The sequence below is a fragment of the Lissotriton helveticus genome, chromosome 3_1 (assembly GCF_964261635.1).
Source record: "Lissotriton helveticus chromosome 3_1, aLisHel1.1, whole genome shotgun sequence".
Classification (NCBI taxonomy): domain Eukaryota; kingdom Metazoa; phylum Chordata; class Amphibia; order Caudata; family Salamandridae; genus Lissotriton; species Lissotriton helveticus.
This window is the reverse complement of record NC_136061.1, coordinates 222,587,694-222,604,167: the sequence shown is the minus strand read 5'-3', so window position 1 is coordinate 222,604,167 and position 16,474 is coordinate 222,587,694.

Sequence of the window (16,474 nt, the reverse complement as noted above, 5' to 3'; positions counted from 1 at the left end):
AAGATCAACAGAAATTAAGGAGAGCCCAGAGAACAAAGGTATGCCACTCTTGTGAGAGTGTGATATCAGATCACAAGAATGAGGCACATGAAAGGCACTAATGTAACCAATAGCTCCTTTTTAAAGTTTGCCAACATCGCAATCAAGAATCATTTGAGTCTTTTAATTGGGAAATGTGGAGACAGACATGTGTTAAAGTAGGGTGCGAAAACAAACCAATCCACAAATTATTTTACCCTTGCGTGCATGCATGGCTAAAACCACTCCGATTTACTAATGGTCTCTTCTAAGTAACTAATTTCTTTAATATGTGTTTTAAAAATAAATTGACAATGTATTCACATGTTTCATAATATCGCACCATAATGCAAAGTGAACCACATTTTCACTAAAAAAGGTCTCAGAACATTATTCACCCGCTTCCATCCCTTCAGCTCCCCACTTAAAACTTTTTGTCATGCTCATTTGATACACTTGCTTGTTCAGTAACAGAAGGATGCTCTTAGAACACCTACAGTTTTAGCGTGCTGAAGCCCCTGGCCAGCATTCTGAATGAGAAATGTGTTCTAGCATCACTGATGGCTTTTCAGAGCTCATGTGACATTGTTCACCAGATGACCCCTTTCAAGCTCCCTGGGAAGCAGATCCCATGTTGGTTCATGCTTTAGAGCACTTCTGCGGATGAGTTTAGACCTTCCATATTCTAGATGACAGAAGATTTTTGTTTTCAAAATCCTCGTGCAATTAAAAGTGTCTCAGACCAAGGTAGACATCCCTCCATCACCATAACGACCTTTAAAATCTACATACTTAGTGTGTCAAAATAGGACTTTCTGTAGTGTATTGAGCCGAAGAAGAAGATGGACTTGGATATCCAGAAAGCGAGGAAGTAAACCTGATACTGTGTTAGTAGCAACCGTGCAAATAGGAAAGAACTCTTTGTTATGTTATGGTAGGTGGTTTTATTTAGCCACCCTACACTGTTTACATGGTCTGTTAACACCCTTAAGTGTTATTTATTTATTTATTTATTTCAATTTATATAGCGCATTATCACCCCAGGGTCTCTAAGCGCTTGTACAAGAAAAGCCAACTCGACAAAAAACAGGTAGCTAACTTACAACACTCCCCATGCTTCTCGGAAGAGTATGGTTTTTAACATTCGGTGGAATGGCAGTAAATTAGGCTCCTTACGGAGATTAGGTGGTAGTTTATTCCATGCTGCAGGAAGCAAAGTGGAGAAAGCACGCCCGCCCATGGTGGACAGGCGGAAACGTGGATTGACCAAGAGAGTGGCTTCAGAGGACCGCAGCACCCTACCAGGGGTATAGCCAGATAGTCTGGTATTAATGTAACTGGGCGCGTTACCGTAGAGTGCGTTGTGGGAAATACACAATCCTTTAAACAATGCCCTCTGTCTAACAGGGAGCCAATGTAACTGACGCAGGAGAGGTGAAGCATGCGTCTTCCTAGGCTTCTTAAAAATCAGCCTTGCTGCATCATTCATTACTGTCTGAAGTCTCGCAAGTTGTTGCTGGGGCAGCCCTACATACAGCGCATTGCCGTAGTCCAATCGTCCCAAAATCATAGCTGACACAGCGCTTCTTAGAGTGGAAAATGACAGCAATTGGGAGATCTTGCGAAGCTGTCTCAGAAGACCAACACACGTGCCTACCACTACAGACACCTGTTTCTTCATAGACAAATTGCTGTCTTCAAATAAGATTCGGTGCTGTGATTAACTTGTGGCCATCGCTCTCTTCGTTGATAGAAGCAGACGATAGTTACTAAAGAAAACCGATATTGGATAAATAACCCTTCCAAACTAGAGATAATCCTCGCAAACTTTGTGGCAAACGTATCAAGGGCCTTACAAATATTTATTGATCAGTCCTGAAGATGGTCGCAATGAAACATCCATAGGAGACCGAAACGTCGACTCTCACCCTTATCCTACGACAATCAATAATAGTTTTTAAATAGGATAGGTGTGTCCAGGTTTTGCAGTGGAGGAAACTGTAAACATATTGCCCTTCCTGTATCCCTGTCTGTATATTTGTAGTTTTAATGCCTTTTGAGTTACATTTTTGATAAAATTCAACACTTTGCATATGTACCTTTTGTCATTGTTGTTTTTTGTTTATTGTTTACTGTTAAATGTATTTGTGTATCAAACATTTATTGATTATCAAAAAATATATGATTATTTAAATTAATTTTCATTAGGACCATTGAATTGTCCTTATCACAAACGTTACTTAAATATTGAAACTCGTTTGAAACAAACTCCCTTGGAGGCATCCTCTACCCCTTGTTTACTTTTACCCAAGCCCTCAAGGGTATATTGGGTTGCTCACTGTCTTTACCCTGAGATGGTTATAGGCAGCACCTCGGTTTTATCCGGATTAATCTTCAAGGAGTTGGCGGACATACAATTTACCGTGTACCTTAAGATGTTATGCAACCTGGTTTGTGCTCCTGGAGAATCCTCTATTTGGATGACAATCTGCGTGTCATCAGCATAATTAAAAATCTGACATTCCATCTGTTTAAGAGCTGAAATCAATGGCTGCAGGTGGATGTTAAAAAGGAGCGGTGAGAGAGCCGAGCCTTGCGGCACTCCACAGGTGATGGCCGCTGATGTTGATACTAGGTCGGACAACTGCACTTTCTGCGATCTATCTTGCAAGAAAGAGGTAAGCCAACCTAGTGCGGACCCCCCGATGCCCAGGTCTCTCACACGCGACAACAGTTGACTATGACACACCGTGTCAAAAGCTGCGGAGAGATCGAGTAGCACCAGGGCCCCTGGGATCTTCTTATCAGCTCTACACCTCAATTCGTCTAAAATAGACACCATCACCAGCTCCGTGCTGTGATGTACCCGGAATCCGGCCTGATTCTGCTCTAACAGATCATTGATCTCCAGATGCTTTGAGAGGTATGTCAGCACATGCTGTTCCAAAACCTTTGCTAAAAAGGGTAATTGGGAGATGGGCCTGAAATTCTTTAGAATTTTGACATCCGCCCCTGGCTTCTTGAGCAGCGGAATCAACCGGGCCTCCTTAAGCATAGCCGGAACTTGTCCAGTTTCCAACGACTTATTTAGAAGGTTAAGAACATCCTCTTCCATCCCTGGCATAGCTAGCTTAAAAACCCTCGGGGGCAAGGATCCACCTGGGAGCCTGACTTTACCCTCCTTACCAGGCTGGCTAGCATCTCCTTCGTAATCAAGGGGAAGGTATTCAGGGGGTTATCAACTTTAGGACTAAGAGGCGTAACTTGTAGTGAGCATTCTAGGACGGGAGAGTGAGCGATTTCTAACAGGAGATCTTCAATTTTATTAATGAAAAAATCCTGGAATCTTTGGCAGTCCTCCTGCAAAAATTCAGGCCTCTGCTCCTTATTCTTCCTCAATTCAGAGAGCACCTTGAAGACTTCTTTCTGCGGGTATCGGGCTGTTGCAATCCTAGTCTCAAAAAACTCAGATTTCCATCCTAGGATAGCCTTTTTAAACGCGGCCAGCTCTTGCTGATATAGGCTCTGTGCCGTCGTATTATAATCCCTCCTCCAGGCTCTCTCAGCCTTCCGAAGGGCCTGTTTCCTTAACCTCAGCGAGTCATTAAAACAAGGCGCTCCTGCTCCTTTGTCCACCATTTTCACCTTTCTAGCCGGTGCCACCACTTCGATGGTTAATTTCAGTTTGTCCACTACCTTCTGACAAGTGACCTCTATATTGTCGTGGCATGTGGTTGGTGCGGCGGAGTTTAGTAAGTTTCCCAGCAATTCTTCCTCGTTTATGGAGTTCCATCGCCTCACAGTTTTCCAGGCTGGCCTGGGCTTCCCTCCATATTTTAGTGCCACCTTCTGTCCCCTGATCAAGTAATGGTAAGACCATACACATGGTCTTCTAACTACCGGCCTGGCCCCGGGGTCAGTCGACCACACCAGATCCAACGTGTGGCCCTTGTCATGGGTGGGACCTGCTACATGTTGTATCAGTCCAAGCGCTGTTAATGCTTCCTCTAGATGGCTTGCCTGCCCCTCTTTGGGAGATATCTCCCAGTGGAAGTTAAAATCTCCCATGACCAACAAGTCCTTATAACGAGACCTATGGTCATAGACCAGCTCCACAAAACCATTCACAAAGTCAGGAGCAGCCCGAGGAGGACGGTACACCAGTAGGATGACCAAACAGTCCGTACCCACCTCAAATTTAACCCCTAAAATATCTGCACCGCCCAAGCTTTCAGCACAGACTTTTTCTGCCTTCCAGCAGCTATTATAGAGGAAAGCGACCCCCCCTCCTCTCTTGGCATTTGCTCGATTCTGACAAATAGCCATATGCTTGGGGGAAAGGGAGGCCACCACATCTGGCGTGGATGAGTCTTCCAGCCACGTCTCTGTGACCCCCAAGATATCTAACTCCTCATCTTGTAATAGTGTAAAGATTTCTAAATTATGTTTCTGAAGCGATCTGGTGTTTAAAAGCCCATACGTCAAAATCATGTCTGCTTTCCTATTCTTCATACTTTTCTGCTCAAACACTGATTTGAGTAGTCCTTCCTTCCGTAACAATGTTAGACAATCCCCACTGAGCTCTGGGTTCCCCTGATGTAGATTCATCAACTCCGATCTACTATACCTGACAAAAGGGCCAGGGTTTATGGCCCCTGGTCCCGTTTGGTCGCGGATGGGCGCAGATGGGCTCGCCTCTGGCGAGCCTCCCGCGCGCCCATGGCGCGCTTGCTGCGCGCAAACGCTGCGCGCTAGCATGTGGCAGGTTTAAATAGGCGTCTTAGGTGACCGCCTGACAACTCGAATGTTGTCCCAAAATGGCACCCGCCAGGCGTCCAAACTCTCCCCAAGCCAAGATGGCGTCCAAAAAAGTTTGTGATGGTGCCGAGGACCCGCTAAGCAGCGGTGCTAAAACAATTATCGTGCAGGTATGTGGGGCATTCACTGATTAAAACTATATTCAGCAACTAAAAAGACAGAGTCCCTACAATAAAACAGAATGCCACAGAATAGCACAAATTCACAGCGCAAGCCGCGTGAAGCGCGTTTAGTCAGAGCCTTGTTCGTGAAGTCAGTTACCTTGTACAGTTATGGCAGTTTGCTCTCCAACAGAAGGTTCGTTTATTGGGGAAATCAGACTGTGTATTCCTGATTTGTTGTCAGTGTGGTGTTTGTGGTGGCTTTGTTCAATTTGCACTGTGGTGTTGTGTCTCTATCCTTGAGCCTCGAGGTTATTGTTTGTCCATTTGTGGATGTAAACAAGCAGATGCCTCTGGGTGAGGGTTGTGTGGTTTGCATTATATTTTTATATTATACTACAGCTCTGTTTGGCCCAGCAGTGTGAGGTTTTGCTGGAAGAGTTATGCCATAATAGATGGTTTATACTAAATGTTGAACACCCTCATTTTCTGGGTAAGACTTGCGTCTTGCTGTAACTTGTGTAAAGAAGCAGGTTGGTATGGTTAAGACTGATGTGGTGTTGCAGTGGGTGGTGTGGGGAGTCAAGTGTGTTTTTGGCTATTGTACTACAATGAATTGTATCGTAATTACATTGCAATTTAGTGTGGTAAGGTATGGTGCTATGAAGCATTTGGTGATGTGGTACACAGACCTTTAAGGTGAGATGTAATGATATGGTGTGCCAACGTCTGAGAAAGTGTGGCATGGTGTGGTATTGAGTGTGTTGAGAGTGGTGTGGTACAATAGCCAAAAACACACTTGACTCCCCACACCACCCTACACCACCCACTGCAACACCACATCAGTCTAAACCATACTAACCTGCTTCTTTACATAAGTTACAGCAATACACAAGTCTGACACAGAAAATGAGGGTGTTCAACATCTAGTATAAGCCATCAATCTATTATGGCAAAACTCTTCCCGTCACTTTGCCGCATCTCACAGCACCCTTGTTGACTTCATAACTCCACACAGGACCATACATTCTATGGTGTACAACACAACACACCCTACTGTACCACAACACCCCTCCCTGTTCACCATACCACATATGCCACATAGCAACACAAAATCTAACACCACACTAATGTACACCACACCAATCTACACCACACCAAAACGCAACATCCTACACATTGCACCATCTGACACAAGTATAGTTATACCAGATTACAACATCCCACACTTTATACCAAGCCACATCACATGCTATCATATTGCACCACACCCATCCATCAGCCCCCCCCACAGCTCCCTATGGTTCCATATCAGACTACACCACCCCATGCAGTATACACGCCATTCAATACCACAACTATTCATATAAGAGCAATTACATTGCACATCACAGCACAGCAGAACTATACAATAACAAAGTTAATTTAGTACATATTACCACACCGCACCCCCGAACACACCAACATACCACACAAGACAATCTCATATTGCACCACTCCACTTGAGCCTACCTCACTACAGCACATTATATCATGCACCAACATATTCCATCATGTCACATCATCAATTTTCAACACCACATCTCTCGGTACCACACCACTCTCAACACACACAATACCACTCCATGCCACACTTTCTCAGACCTTGGCACACCATTTCATTACGTCTCACCTTAAAGGTCTGTGTACCACATCACCAAATGCCACATAACACCATACCATACCCCCCTAAATTGCAATGTAATTACTATACAACCAATGTAGTACAATAGCCAAAACCACACTTGACTCCCCACACCACCCTACACCGCCCACTGCAACACCACATCATTCTAAACCATACCAACCTGCTTCTTTACACAGGTTACAGCAAGACACAAGTCAGAAAATGAGGTTGTTCAACATCTAGTATAAACCATCTATCTATTATGGCAAAACTCTTCCCGTCACGCCACCGCACCTCACAGCATCCTCCTTGACTTAATACCTCCACACAGGACCATACATTCTATGGTATACCACACATCCTGCTGTACCACAACACAGCTCCCTGTTCACCATACCACGTATGCCACATAGCACCACAAAATCTAACACCACACTAATGTACCCCACACCAATCTACACCACACCAAAATGCAACATCCTACACATTGCACCACAAGTATACTTATACCAGATTACAACATCCCACACTTTACACCAAGCCACATCACAGGCTATCATATTGCACCCCACCCTTCTATCAACCCCTCCCATAGTTCCCTATGCTACCACATCAGACTACACCACACCATGCAGTAGACGTGCCCTTCAATACCACAACTATCCATATAAGAGCCATTGCATTGCACATCACAGCACAGCAGTACTATACAACAACAAAGTTCAATCAGTACATATCACCACACTGCACCAGCGAACACCAACATGCCCCACAAGATAATCTCATATTGCACCATTCCACTTCAGTCTACCTCACTTCAGCTCATACACTAACATATGCCATCATGTCACATCATCAATTTTCAACACCACATCTCTCAGTACCACACCACTCTCAACACACTCAATACCACACCATGCCACACTTTCTCAGACGTTGGCACACCATATCATTACATCTCACCTTAAAGGTCTGTGTACCACATCACCAAATGCTTCATAGCACCATACCTTACCACACTAAATTGCAATGTAATTACTATACAATTCATTGTAGTACAATAGCCAAAACACACTTGACTCCCCACACCACCCTACACCACCCACTGCAACACCACATCAGTCTTAACCATACCAACCTGCTTCTTTACACAAGTTACAGCAAGACACAAGTCTTACCCAGAAAATGAGGGTGTTCAACATTTAGTATAAACCATCTATTATGGCATAACTCTTCCAGCAAAACCTCACACTGCTGGGCCAAACAGAGCTGTAGTATAATATAAAAATATAATGCAAATTACACAACCCTCACCCAGAGGCATCTGCTTGTTTACATCCACAAATGGACAAACAATAACCTCGAGGCTCAGGGATAGAGACACAACACCACAGTGCAAATTGAGCAAAGCCACCACAAACATCACACTGACAACAAATCAGGAATACACAAGTCTGATTTCCCCAATAAACGAACCTTCTGTTGGAGAGCAAACTGCCATAACATTTAAGGGTGTTAACAGACCATGTAAACAGTGTAGGGTGGCTAAATAAAAACATCTACCATAACATAACAAAGAGTTCTTTCCTATTTGCACGGTTGCTACTAACACAGTATCAGGTTTACTTCCTCGCTTTCTGGATATCCAAGTCCATTTTCTTCTTCAGCTCAATATACCACAGAAAGTCCTATTTTGACACACTAAGTATGTAGATTTTAAAGGTCGTTATGGTGATGGAGGGATGTCTACCTTGGTCTGAGACACTTTTAATTGCACGAGGATTTGGAAAACAAAAATCTTCTGTCATCTAGAATATGGAAGGTCTAAACTCATCCGCAGAAGTGCTCTAAAGCATGAACCAACATGGGATCTGCTTCCCAGGGAGCTTGAAAGGGGTCATCTGGTGAACAATGTCACATGAGCTCTGAAAAGCCATCAGTGATGCTAGAACACATTTCTCATTCAGAATGCTGGCCAGGGGCTTCAGCATGCTAAAACTGTAGATGTTCTAAGAGCATCCTTCTGTTACTGAACAAGCAAGTGTATCAAATGAGCATGACAAAAAGTTTTAAGTGGGGAGCTGAAGGGATGGAAGCGGGTGAATGATGTTCTGAGAGCTTTTTTAGTGAAAATGTGGTTCAGTTTGCATTATGGTGCGATATTATGAAACATGTGAATACATTGTGTCAATTTATTTTTAAAACACATATTAAAGAAATGAGTTACTTAGTAGAGACCATTAATAAATCGGAGTGGTTTTAGCAATGCATGCACGCAAGGGTAAAATAATTTGTGGATTGGTTTGTTTTCGCACCCTACTTTAACACATGTCTGTCTCCACATTTCCCAATTAAAAGATTCAAATGATTCTTGTTTGCGATGTTGGCAAACTTTAAAAAGGAGCTATTGGTTACATTAGTGCCTTTCACGTGCCTCATTCTTGTAATCTGATATCACACTCTCACAAGAGTGGCATACCTTTGTTCTCTGGGCTCTCCTTAATTTCTGTTGATCTTTCACTGCTTTTGAGCACACAGCTAATGCTGTTTGAAAATTTCACAGATTGAAAGGCTTCACTGTTTTCCATCACCTTTCTTAACTCCTTCCAGGTCTGGGGGTGCTGTAGCACCTGCTGCACCCCTAGTTCCAACACCGGGGGGGGGTGCCAGTTGTTGGTAATTGTGAGTGATATAGGTGTGGACAAAAAGAAGTTTGGGTTTTTCTATCTACACTGGATGGTACCTTTGGGAATGTACAACACAAGGAGTATACTCTGTGTATGGGAGTATGGATCTATCCTCCTGCCTCAGCACATGTACTTCAAGGCACTTTAATTTAGGAATAGTTTCCACAGATTGACAGGTTCATGTATGTTTTAGCTCTAGCACAAAGAAGCATAAGAATCAGTGCTTAATTTGAGCTGGTGTTTTCCAGTGCTCAGCCGGCGCTTAATCATCAACACCAGTGCTTTTCATTAGCACCAGTTAAGGACACATTCATTTATGCATAGGGAGATTAAGTGATTTGTCCGGAATCACAGGATGTTGAGCCGATGCCGTGGCTCAAACCTGGGGGTCCATTAGGATGGTGGGCGGATTGCCCCCGCCAGGCAGGCGGTAGCCACCGCCGGCTTTGCGGGGGCAACCCGCCCGCCATCCTGACTAAAAACACCCCCGCCATATTATCATGGCATGGTTGGCCGCGGCGGACGGAAAGACCGTCCGCCGCTTTTCCGCCCCGGTCGCCTTGCGGCCGGGGCGGAAAAGGGTTTATATGGTGAGGGTGTCTATTAGACACCGCCAGCCAAATTAGGATAGGCATTAGCGAATGCCTTTGCATGCGGAGTCCCCCTGCGGGGGCCCGTTGCGGGCCCCCAGGGACTCCGTGGGGGTGGGCGGTGCACATGGGGGGTACCTATGGTACCCCCCTGCATTTCAATGCACAACATGACAGGCACCTCGCGGTGCCTGTTATGTTGTGCATTGAAATGCACAACGTGCATTTTTAGCATTGCGGCGGGCGGTGCTTTTAGCACCGCCCGCCGCAATGCTAAAAATGCGGGAAGCGCCCGCCACTGTGGCGGGCGCATCTTAATATGTAAAGCGGGACCCCCGCCCTTATGGCGGATGGTCCCATTCACCGGTAGGATGACGGGCGGACAAAGTCAGCCCGTCATCCTAATGGAGCCCTAAGTTCCCATGTGCCGAAGTCAGCAACTCTGGCCATTACGCCACATCCTCTCCCCACTTTCGTGGTTGGTAGATGGTTCTGTTTTAGGCGGTGCTAACAGGAGAAATGGGCTGGTGCAAGCTGCCTCCTGACAAGAGCCCCAGCCCATATTTTTACCAATTAACGACTGCAAAGAATGGTCGACAGCGTACAATTTTTGCAACTGAGATCAAGAGAGCAATACCTGTGTATCCATGAGACATGGACTCAACGCAGTAAAACTACAATAAGCAAGTGTTGTCAATACTGCAGTGGATTGAACAGAAGACAATCACGAGGAGGCTATCAGCGCTGCCAAATAAGGGGATACAATGGCAGGGTGGTGAGGAATGTAATGCCACGTCTGTAATTGTTAAATGTAATGGTGTTGTCTGAGTCCTCGGATGCGCACTTTGTATCCTGGCTGCTGTAAATACAAATGTACTAGACTAACAGCATCAACTGATGTTTTCACACTCACCCTGAAAACATCAGTAGTCTTCTCAAATGAATGCAAACATGCATAGAATGTTGATAGGAAGTGTTGTCATTGTCGATTTCCCAATAACTTTACTGTACTGCCCCTAAATAGTATGAGACTGAGAATAGCCAGCACTACAAGTACTGGAATGCTAGCTGTGTTTAGTAAAGATCGTGTATCAGTATGCTGAGGAGTGTGCTCCCAGAAGATGCAGCAGGAGAAGGCAAGCAGTCAATAAAATGTAGTGTCTGGGGTAGAACAAGTGCTCAGAGCAGCAGCCAGTGCATCTACCACAACGGGCCCCTTGTAATACAGCAGATGCCGGAGACCAACAACACTTAAGGTATGTGTATAAAAGGCATTGTTTTATTTTGTAATTTTTACCCTCTTAAAGCTGTTAGGTCTCTATGACATAGTACTACAATAATACCTATATGCATGCTTATTTTACAGTTATTCCTTGTCTAAAGTTTTTAACAAATACCAGAACTGCCTTATAGAATAAAAACAAAATCCATAGCTACTTACATTAAGTATACAGTGTGTTTCATCAGCGTGGCTGTTTCCCCTCTGCGCCATGTTAACTCTGTAGTCTTCTGCCAAAGCCTGTTTACCCGCAAAGATATAATTAGGTGCTCCAACAAATTTCAGAGTGCAAGTGTAGTTACGTCCCTATTTCAAGTTTTTTCTCTGCACACTCCCATGGTGTTAAAAGCGTGCCTTAAAAAGTCATACTTTCACCGACCTCTCCCTGTCTAAGAACATCATGACTGTGCATATTTCCAGACCCTCGGCGCCACCTTTTGCAAGACTCCCATGCTTATCAGTCCATGCCACCTCTCTCCTCACGTAGAAGCCTCTTCGTGTCTTAGCAGTCTTTTAGACGGTTTAAAAATAGGCGCTGAAAATGTTACATCAGCAAACTTACATTTTAGTTTTGCCGCTCTTGAGAGATTCTTGTTCGTCCTGCTCTTTCTGTGTTGCACCAGCATTTTTCCATCATCTTAGATCTCCAAGCCGGGTTGGTTTGACGCCTTTTGTGGAACTAGCACCATCCATCCCCTTCTGGGCTGCAGCAGCCTATTTTACCATTGCAAAAATATGCCTGTACATGTTGCTGAACCCTAACGCATGCTGTATAAGAATGCCATGTTTCTCTGCCATGTCCCCACACTCACACGTAGAGCCAAAGCCTCAGTTGCATAGCACAGGTCTTTATTTATTTTTTCTTTTCATACTTAGTGTCATTTACATAAGAGACTTTCAAATAGGCTGTACATAATGTTGCACCAGGAAACTTACAGTCTAGGTTTGTGACAACACATTACCCTGTTAAAGAACGCAGGAAGTGTCTGTTACACAGCCCCCACTTGCCTTACATACTAACCTCTGTTTATCAATCCTACCACATTACTCCCACGTAGAAAGAAACCACAACTGCAAAACACTTGTCTTCATTTATTTTTTATTTATTTTCCTTTTCATAACTGGCATCATTTTATATTAGATACTTTAAACATCAGTTGCATAATACAAGCCTTTATTTATTTTTTCTTTTCATAATTAGTGTCATTTACATCAGAGACTTTCAAATAGGCTGTACATAATGTTGCACCAGGAAACTTACAGTCTAGGTTTGTGACATCCCATTACCCTGTTAAAGAACCCTGCAAGTGTCTGTTACACAGCCCCCAGTTGCCTTACATACTAACCTCTGTTTATCAATCCTACGACATTACTCCCACATAGAAAGAAACCACAACTGCATAACACTTGTCTTCATTTATTTTTTTTAAAATCTATTTCCCTTTTCATAACTGGCATCATTTTACACCAAATACTTTACTATTAGGCTGTGCAAAATATAGCATTGGAAAACTAAATGTTTAGGCTTGCTGCAGCACACTCCACCATGTTACAAAGCAGTGCCCTGGCATGTTACACGGCCCCCAGCTGCTGGATTACATACTGTCCATGTTTATCATCCCTAATACATTACTCCCACGCAGAAGCCATAATTGCACAACAGTTGTCTTTATTATTTTTTTATTTTATTTTCATAACTGCTGTCATTTTCCATCAGAGACTTTTTAAAATTAGGCGGCAAAATTACTGCCCCAGCAAACAAAAGGTCTAGCTTCCCGCCTCTTCTGCGGTCAATGGATTTCCAGCCCTTGGATGGCTATGGCTACGCCCTTACACCCCAGGCCACCATTCAGGAACTCCCTAGGCATCAGGCACGCCTCCTAGGGGCTGGCCTACCTCCCAAAAAGACCCTGCAACACTCTAGAGCTCCCATTCCACAGATGGACCTCGTCGCTGCTCAAGCAACACCCGCCTGCAGCCGCAACTACCCACTGGACATGCCCAGACATGTACATGCAGGCCCAGACATGTCCCTGCTGGCCCAACCAACATGGCACCAACAGGTAAGTCTCTGCTCATCCATCCCACAACCCTAAACACCCCTAGTAGGTCCTACTGGCTGCCTTGCAGCTAGCCCGAGGCATCCCACCCCACCACTCTACACCATTGACACACATACATATCCATTAATTCCTGTGTGAAGGGCACTCACACACTACACCTGTCCCACTTCCGGGGTTGCCCCGCAGGGGCATCCCCTCAGGGGCTGGACTTCCGGCCCTGGACTTCCGGCCATGGAATTTCCGGCCAGGGACTTCCGGCCCGGGACTTCCGGGGCGGGACTTCCGGGGCGGGACTTCCGGGGCGGGACTTTTGGCTCCTACGTCACTTCCGGGGGGCGTTCCCACCTGTCAAAAATGAATGGTGATGGAAGGTATCATTTCTATACTACTGGGATGGATTCTTGGGATGAGTCGGTGTTGGTGTCAGCGTCAGTAGTGGGGTCAGGGATAGAGAGTGTAGGGACAGGAGAAGAGGGGGCAATAATGTCATCCTGGGCCTGTTCTTTGGAACTGCATAATTTGGAATAAACCTGAACGTGAGGCATAGGAAGCCTAGCTGGTTCAGGTGAATGAGAGGCAGGATTCGGAGTACCAGAGGGGGTCGGCTTATTGGCAACCAGCTGTTCCAGCAGAGGAGAGGACTGTGTCCAGTTTAGAGTCTAATCTTTTGTCAATAATTACTTCCATAGAGTCCTCACAACAATCTTCTTCATCAGGGACATCAAATGCAGCCACCTCCTCCTCATAGACCTCACAGTCCGACATATTGTAGTAGGCTTTCCTGTTTTCATTTTTTATTTTTGGTAAATTCTGGTGGGGTTTTTTCCAGTGTTTTCAAGTGTATTCAATACCTTAACAAAACAGTTAACAGTGGTTACATATTTTCATGCCACTAAAAAAACAGAAAAAGAGTTTTTCCTGTGTTTATGGAACGTTTTGCTTTTATTATTTCTTACAGGGTCTGCAACATTTGCATTGAGCTGGGCGCTTACGCCCTCAGAGTTATTGAAGCGGTCAGAAATGAAGCAGCACTTTTGAAACTACGGAGGAAATTCCCTTTTACTAAAGGGATCTAGAACTTGTACATAGTACCACAGTGAGGTTTCATTGACTTCAAATACCATTGGTGGTGAAGGGACATTTCTATTCATCATTGTAAGCCATTTCTCAGAAAGAATACAAGTCAGGACTTCCTATCCTGCTTTTCCATATTTGTGGATCTCATAGTAAATAATTGCTTATTTCTAAAGGGTGAAAGAAAGTTTCTATGTTTCAGTGAAAGCTTTTGTGCTTACACCAAATTAAAAGGGTGAATATTAAGTTTCTCTAGCAATGACAGTATTACTGAATATTAGGGCACTTACAAAGTAAAGCAATGGGTAGCCGTACACACATGAGAACTGCATTGCAAGCCTTTATGCAATCTTTTACTTTTATGCACAAGGATTCTGGGCGCACTATGGCATTCAGAAGGCTGAGTCTTTGAGCCAATTTAAGAAAATGCATAAATGATAAGGAATAAAACTGTACCCTACCTTTCATTTTTCAGCATACAGGATTTTCAGTCATGCTTCTAGAGAGTTACTTTCAAATGTGATCATACCTTTTAAAATATCACCACGGATGCACGGACCCTCAGTCTTGCTGCTGGAGAAGTTCTTTAAAGAAATGACACACATTGGGAAAGCCTTGGGACAGACAGCTGCTATGGGTTAAAAGGTTGAGGTCCACATTTAGAAGCCTAAAAGGGCTCAAGAGCAAGGGGTGACTTTGACATTTTAACCTCTTAAAAAGTTTGAAAGAGGAGATGGCAGTGCAGGGAGAGACTGAGAAGTTTGCGTACTTTATTTTTGTTAAAAGCAAGAACTATATGCACTCATGCTAAGGAACAATGCTGTTTAAATATGCTATTTACTTCCTCAGAGTTTGTTAATGCCCAGTTTCTACATATAGGGGTGATAGTGTTGACACAAGTGAAAACTGTTTCAGGTTTTCTACTTTCAAAATGGAGCAAGGTGGTTAGCTCCTGTCCAAGTTAAGGGTCAGAAAAAATGTGGTTGCTCTCTCCTTTTCTCAATCTCTTTTAAGCCTGTCTAAATTGTCTATGAAATAGCCATGAGACATTTAATAGGCTATTCAGTAATACTGTTTTAAGAAGTATTAGCATTAATAAAATGAATATATATATGTATATGCTATGGTACTGCCCATCCTGTCTGATGTTTTATTGAGAGGATAGGTAGTCTACATTGCTGTATTAGCTAGTCTGTGTAAATAAGCTGACCATGCTTGTTAGAGCTGATGTTGCATAGTTTGGATTTTGAAGAAAATGTACCCACTAGAATGCCTGTAAAATTAGCAGTTTGGGATTTTCCTGCTGTAGGTGCTTTTATTAAAAGAAATAATTTTCAGAAGTGTCTGCAGTCCTGTACAAGTAATGTGAAGTCTGTCCACGCAGGGAGTTTTGAGCATTTTTTGCTGAGGTTAGCCACTGTGTGTGTGTGCACAGGGCTGTGTTTGATTGAAGGGGGAACATATACATTTTCAGTAGATTTGTTTCTATTTTGGCCTAGAGCAAATAAGTGTTAAGCAAAAAATGCACTGCTTGTAATGTTGAAGAGTAGTTTAAACAACTTAAAATTCCTTTATATTAATTAAAAATACGGATTCTACCATTGTAGGGTACAACACTACAGGTACATGTACATTTTGCTCTAATGATGTCTAAATATATAATGTGCCTAGGGAAATTAGGGTCCAAATTAATTCTCAATGCATGGTAATAATATTAGGGATATCACATTAGCCTTCCTGGAACAACATTGGACACCAAAGATATGTTTAGGTACCATTAGCTAAAGGGTAAATTGCATTGTTTTAGTAGCAGATGGGGATATAACCGTTTTTTTGAGAAATAATAACTTTGCAGGAGATATACAGGGTGGGTTTATTCCAATGAATAACATTATCAAGGGGTGCAGCGTAAATACCAGAGAGTAGATAAGAGTATGGTATAAGTTTTATTGTTGCACAGTGTATCAGGATGAAGATATCAGACATGCCCAAGGAGAATATCATGGTTCCACTAAAGTGGAAGGTGTTTCCACTAATGTGGGAGATAAAGGGATACATTTCACAACTTTAATATTAATAAATATAATTTTTTCAACAGTATATATATATATTTTTTTTAATAAATGGAATTTATTCACAATTGCCTAATGATAGGTTAGAAAAAGGCAAGTACTGCTT